Below are 7,732 nucleotides of genomic sequence, written 5' to 3' on the forward strand. Positions count from 1 at the left end.
TAGTTATGGCCACAAACAGTTAAATAACATAAACAAACAAACAACCCTGCAAGCACATCAAACCATTCAAGGCATAAACCTCATAAAGGAACTGAATAAAATAGGCACAACGAGAACAAAACCTAACTGCACCACTATATACAAACCAATGTGAAAATTTGCAAAGCGAAATAAGGCTTACAACAGTAAAACAAATTAAATATTACAGTTGCAAGCGATAGAACTTACATTGCCAATTCAAAGCATGCATGCTATTAAAGTCAAGTAGTCACGCCCACAAAGAGTTAAAGAACATAAACAAACCGACAATTCTGCAAGCACACAGAAGGAAAAAATAAGTAAAATGCATTACAAAAAGAAAAAGAAAACAAATAATACAAAAATCTACCTTGCAAATTCAAACCTTTCATGGCTTGGAACTCACAGAACAACCTCAGAAATTGCTTCCAAACTGGAAGAAGCAACGCCCACAAACAATTAAGCAACAGAAACAAAGGAGCAACCCTGCAAGCACACGGAAGCACAAAATAAACAGGCTATAAACAAAATGGAATACAAAAGAAAGACATATTTTTTAAAAACGGAACCTTACCTTACAACTTCAAACCATTTATGGTGTCAAGCTCACAAGGAAGCCTAGTAAAATAGTCACAACGAGAACCAAAAGTAACCAGCAAAACAGTCAAAACAAGAACAAAACCCAACAATCTATGTGAACATTTGCAGAGCCAAAATTGCAAAGCGAAGTATTCAAACAAAACCCAACAATCTATGCGAACATTTCTAGAGTGAAAATTGCAGAACGAGATATTCGAACAAAACCCAACAATCTATGTGAACATTTCCAGAGCGAAAGTTGCAGAGCGAAATATTGCCGACAACACACGAAACCACAAAATAAATAGGCTATAAACAAAATGGAATACAAAAGGAAAACCTATTTAAAAAAATGGAAGCTCGCCTAGAAACTTCAAACCATTAACGGTGCCAAGCTCAGAAGGAAGCCCAGTAAAATAGTCACAAAACATAAAGATATTCGACCAAAACCCAACAATCTATGCGAACATTTGCAGAGTGGAAATTGCAGAGCGAAATATTCGAACAAAGCCCAACAATCTATGCGAACATTTCCAGACCGAAAATTGCAGAGTGAAATATTTGAACAAAAGCCAACAATCTATGCGAACATTTGCAGAACGTAAATTGCAGAGTGAAATATCGGCAACAACAATAGAACAAACAACATTTTAGGGTTGCCAACACGCATAAAGAATGTCGACATTCATGCACAGCCTCGAGGACAAAATCATTAAAGACAACGTTCATTGGGAAACAGAGTGCATGCACGACGAGGATACATGCACGCACTGGAGAAAACAGCATACACACACCCACCAGAGGAAGAATGTCGTCGGCAAGACATTCCGACGGTGACCACTGGAATGTCTTGTAATTTTCTGGCGGCTTTCTCCCACTAAAAGCCTATCGGCTTAATTAATACTATAAGATTTGTTGTCCAACACCTCCTCTCTTACACCCTGAATAGAACACGTTGGTCGTAGAAGTAACAATCAACAAATCCATCAATGCATACTCATGCTACTCAGTCCACATGTCGATCAAGATGCCAAGGAAATGAACCCTCGACTTGGCCACAGATTGGAAAACATGACCTTCAAATGTAACAATTTAGAAGCAAGACATGAGATAGAGGTCTACCCGATTTTCTCCAATCACGAAAAAACATTGTGCTCCCAACGCAATGACAACTGCCTTGTTGTTGAATGGACAAACAATTCTACTCCTTTCAGGAAAAAGCAACACTCTATATGATTGATTGGACAGTATTAGAGGCTGATTCAACAAGGAACTCATGGTCGATGCATGATTTCTCGGGCTTCTCCAGAGATTCCAACAAATCAATGACTTCTCGTGATAAAATCTTCACATTCCTCATGGAACAAATCTCTCATAGATTGAGACTATCAACTTGTCTTTAGGGCCTCAGGCTCGCACACGACCCCAACCTTTGCATTACAAAGGTATGGATAATATTTACCATGCTGATGTTAATAGATCTAAACACTAATCCACGATGTCAGCAAAACACATTACAACTCGATCATGTAATGATAAACCACTGAACTGAAACCTTCCACACAAAATGCCTATCAATCCAGTCAACAGATCACCAATAACAACTATCTCGAGCATACAAGCACACTGCCAATTGACATATAGAGGATTTTTTCAACAAAGAGGGAGACAGACCAGCAAATCATAAAGGAATCATTTTTATTCTCCTTGAGATCTGCAAGGCGCAATTGATGCAAATATTCTCTCCTTATCACTAAATAATAGGCATATAGACCTCCGCTCTGATACCATATAAGAAAATATATGGACAAAGAAGCTGGAATTAATTCAATCCAAAACAATACATGCTTCATCTCTTCTCATTGAAATACATCACAATTATATAGGAATTTAGTCTCCTACATTATAGGAAACTCCCATAACAACTTACCCAAATATATTGAGTTGTTTTAACAACTCAACCACATAAGTATTTCTAATATACTAACCTATTTAATCAACTATAACAAACCTCACAAGTAATTAAATTTTATGTGTCCTATGTGAACACTAATTCCTAACAAATCTAAAGTAATAATGACAATCTAAGAACTAATGTGACGTAGATATGAAGCTCAACATAGAGACATGAAATCATACCAAATCTTAAGGAAGAGGTACAAGCGAATCAATAGTTGGCGATTTCCTCGTCATTCTTTGATATCTTCTAAAGCTTCCATAATTGATGAAAATTTTGATGAAGAATTGATTGATGGATGAATTATAGATTTTAGACTTCACAAAACAACAACACTTTCACTTCACAAAACAACAACACTTTCACTTCACAAGGATCTCCTTTCAAATTGCTAGATTGGAATCCTCAAATGGGTGAAAAAAGCGCCATATAAATGAAACCCTAATTTTAAATTTTATAAATGACCAACTTAGAATTGATGAAAGTGGACACCAAGTAGAATTTGAATATGGTGAGACTGCCAAATGAAGCTCCCGAAATTCGGGGAAAATAGTTTGGGACCAAGTAGTATACTATCTAGTCTGACCAACTTCTTTTTTATTTTTTAGGGATGCAACCTATCATGATTCTAATGTTAAATCCAGCATGGTGGCACAAATTAATGTGTATATATGTGAAATATATCTTGAAGATTGAGATTAGGGTGAGATTAGGAATAAATCAAGATTAAATAAAAAGGGATGCATCGGCCCAATTTTATGATATATAAATTGATGAGAGATAACTTAGGTTTAATTAAATTAACAATTAAATGCCTAAATAATTCCTATAATGCCAAATGCAATGGGAAATACTAAGGAAGGTTCTAACCTAAGCTTGGAATTGGACAACCTAATTAAGGGTGTACAATTTATGATGCTACATTGGTATTTTAGCTTAACCTACATTGAGCATGCAAATAACCAAGTAATTTACTCATCCATGGGCCACTCACCTTTTTGAGGCATGTCTTGGTTTTCAACCTTTGGCTCTAAATGAGTTGCCCTTATCTTTTCATTATCTAGCCACTATGCATAGTTAGAAAGAGAAAGATAATGTCCAAGCCTTCATTCAATATTTTTAGAATCTCCAAGAAAAAATAGTTCAAATTATTCAAAAGACAAGAAAATAAAGAATATCTTATGGTTCATCGTTATGTTCCTCATAATTTTAAAGTTGGGGATAGAGTTTGGTTATACCTAGACAAATGTCATTTACAAGAGAAATCGTATAGTAAGGTTAAGTCACCCTGCCATAGGGCTCTACTATTCTTCAAAACATGATCGATAATATTTTTTCAACTTGATATTCTATCTCAATTGGGCACCCATGATGTTGTTCATGTTTATCTTGTCAAACACTACGATGAGCCAACACTAGAGACTGAGTTTCCCATCAATCATCATGCAGATGTTGTTCTTGATATTTTGCTTCTACTTATTATGATCATTTTTTTGATAAAAAGCCCCTTTTTAATGTGGCTAGGAAGGATGATTTTCCTTCAAATCCATGTGAGGTAGTATAGTGGAAGGAACTAAATTATGGATGGATTAAGATCACTTTTGAAAGGGATTCAAAAGGCAACCCTGGTGTTAGTGGTGTTGGGTGCATTACTAGAAATCATAATGGGTTGGTCCTTGATCGGAGATTAGAATGCTTGGGCATAACAACAAACGGGTAAGTGCACCAAGATGGTGAATAGAAAAGTGGCCACATGCCAAAAAAAAAATGAATTTTTTCATAACCCGTGCATGTTCTGGAAATTCAAAAACATGCTAGGCTTGGTAACACCAAGCCTAGCCAAAAACAATTAAAAAAAATAGTACGGGTTTTGAGGAACATTATATTTTATAATTAAAAATCAAAAGTTCCTCAAAACCCGTTATATTTTATAATAAAAAAATCAAAAGTTCCTCAAAACCCGTACGGGTTTTGAGGAACATTATATTTTTTAGAAACCCACGGGTTATGCAGAACTAGAAGTTTTGGCCTGAGATGTAGAACTAGGAACCAAATAGGAAGTGGGAGAGAGAGAGAGAGAGAGAGAGAGAGAGAGAGAGAGAGAGAGAGAGAGAATAGGATAAGGAGAGGGGGAGGGAGAGAGAGTTAGAGATAGAGAGAGAAGGGGATAGAAAGAGAGGGAGAGAGATAGGGAAAGAAAGATAAGGGAGGGAGAGAGAGAGAGAGAGAGAGAGAGAGAGAGAGAGAGAGAGAGAGAGAGAGAGAGAGAGATTGGGAGAGTGGAGATGGGGAGAATAGGGGAGAGAGAGAGAGAGAGAGAGAGAGAGAGAGAGATAATAGGATAAGGAGAGGGGGGAGGGAGATTGGGAAAAGGAGAGGGGGAGAGGGAGAGAGGAAGGTTGGAAAAAGGAGAGAGAGAGAGAGAGAGAGAGAGAGAGAGAGAGAGAGAGAATAGGATAAGGAGAGGGGGAGGGAGAGAGAGTTAGAGATAGAGAGAGAAGGGGATAGAAAGAGAGGGAGAGAGATAGGGAAAGAAAGATAAGGGAGAGAGAGAGAGAGAGAGAGAGAGAGAGAGAGAGAGATAATAGGATAAGGAGAGGGGGGGAGGTAGATTGGGAAAAGGAGAGGGGGAGAGGGAGAGAGGAAGGTTGGAAAAAGGAGAGAGAGAGAGAGAGAGAGAGAGAGGGATAGAATAGGATAAGGAGAGGGGGAGGGGGGAGAGGGGGAGAGGGGGAGAGAGAGAGGAGATTGGGAGAGAGGTAGAGGGAGGGAAGAGATGGGGAGAATAGGATAGAGAGAGAGAGAGGGGGAAGGGGGAGAGAGAGAATATGATAAGATAACGAGAGGGGGGAGAGGGGGAGAGGGGGAGGGAGAGAGAGTTAGAGACAGAGAGAGAAGGGGAGAGAGAGAGAGAGAGAGAGAGAGAGAGAGAGAGAGAGAGAGAGAGAGAGAGAATAGGAGATAGGAAGAGATGGAGAGAATATGATAAGAAGAGGGGAAGGGAGAGAGAGGGTGAGAGAGAGGAGATTGGGAGAGGGAGAGGGAGAGCGGAGATGGGGAGAATAGGATAAGAGAGAGAGAGAGAGAGAGAGAGAGAGAGAGAGAGAGAGAGAGAGAGAGTAGGGTCAAGAGAGGGAGAGGGAGAGAGAGGGTGAAAGAGAGGAGATTGGGAGAGGGAGAGGGAGAGCGGAGATGGAGAGAGAGAGAGAGAGAGAGAGAGAGAGAGAGAGAGAGAGAGAAGGTTCAAGAGAGGGGGACGAAGAGAGAGAGAGAATAGGATAAGATAATGAGAGGGAGAGGGAGAGGGGGGAGAGGGAGAGGGAGGGGTAGAGAAAGAGAGAGAAGGGGAGAGGATGAGAATAGGATAGATAACAAGAGACAGAGAGAGAGAGAGAGACAGAGATAGAGAGAGAGGGGGATAGGGAGAGAGAGAGAGAGTAGGAGAAGGAGGAGAGGGTGAGAGACATGGCATAGAGAGAGAACGAGAACGAGAAAAGGGTGAGAGACTCTGCAAAGAGAGAAGTGTGAGGGGGAGAGAGATGAGATAGAACTCAAGGAGGATAATTAGGGCTCAGAATAGATAGTGATGGTGATGGGGGAAGGAAGATGAGAGAGAGAGGAGAAGAAGAGAGATATGCATGTATACAAACATATATACATATATCTATATAAATATATGTATATATAATTATAGATATGTATATATACATACATAAACACATATTATATATGTATGTCTATACATATGTGTAGTAAATGCTAAGTTTACAAGCATACATTATTATGTCTTCATAACCCGTACGAGTTTTATGAAACACAAAATAATGGTTTTAGTTCTACATAACCCATATGGGTTATGTAGAACTATGAATAGTACTTTTTGTTTTTCAAAACCCGCATGAGTTATGGAGAACTATGAATAGTAATTTTTTTTTTCAAAACACATGCAGATTTTGGCCTGGTAAGAGGGTTGGAAAATAACCCTAAGGCTTGCAAGCCAATTTTCCCCCCATTTTTGTCCCTTTACACCTTTTTTCATCTTCCAACATGATTTATCAACTTCATCGTCATCAGGTTTACTAATGATCAAGTGGGTATCTCTAAAATTATCACCATAATCTCACACGTCTTCTCACTTTTTTAACCATATAAATTTTTCTATTTTTGGACAACATTAGCATAGTAAACTTTAATTTTCTTTACCAGTGCCTTGATAGTCCTCACAGACATATGTCTACCATTATTTTAATAAGTTTTGATATAATTGACCAAATTCAAAATAAACTACTTATTATTGTTCTACACTAGATTATATACACTTTTAAAAAAAGAAGTTTGCATTTTCGGTTTTTTTGATGCAAGTTATGCCCAGTGCACAAACAGGTACCAAATTTTCAAGATGCAGTCACTTCAAAAAATCATTTAAAAAAAAGACTCAATGGAAAATTACAAAAAAATACACAACTTCTAGATCTCACTCTTACCTATCATCCTACCAAAGGGTTTTTCAAAATACTAAATCTAACTATATATTTTATGCAGTGCACAGAAACAACTATGTTATGTTTTTATGAAAAAATCAGGAATGATTTTTTGTGCCGAGAGGTTTTACCCTCTTAATATCATCCAATTTTAAAAAACTTTAGTAGTTTAGAAACTAGATTCAGAGCAATACAATTCATATTCTTTTCTCAACTGCTAGTTTTTAGTGCACGACCTTCAAATATCTCTTTGAAGTTCAGGTTTACCTATTTTCAGAAGAAGACAAAAAAAGAAAAAGTGGTCACTTATACCCCCTTTTTGTTCACCGTCTTGGTGCACTTACCCAAACAACGACCTATAATTTAGGGTAGCATTACTTGAATAAAAATGTGTCTTAGATATTAAGGAAAATTGAGTGCAGTTGGAGGGTGATTCTCTCATTACCATCAACGCGATTCATAAAAAATATACTTTGAAATGGAGGCTTAGAAAGTGATTGAACCCAATATGGGAGTTGGCAAGAAAATTTGAAGAGTTTAAAATTTCTCATGTGCATAGAGAGGGTAACATTATGGCAGATTATTTAGCAAAAAAAGGCTACGTAATAGATGAGGTTGGATGGTTTGGCACAATTGGGATGAGGTGGCTTTGGAGCATGGGAGGAAGGGTTGATATGTCATCATGACAGATAGATGG

The sequence above is a fragment of the Cryptomeria japonica genome, chromosome 5 (assembly GCF_030272615.1).
Source record: "Cryptomeria japonica chromosome 5, Sugi_1.0, whole genome shotgun sequence".
NCBI lineage: Eukaryota > Viridiplantae > Streptophyta > Pinopsida > Cupressales > Cupressaceae > Cryptomeria > Cryptomeria japonica.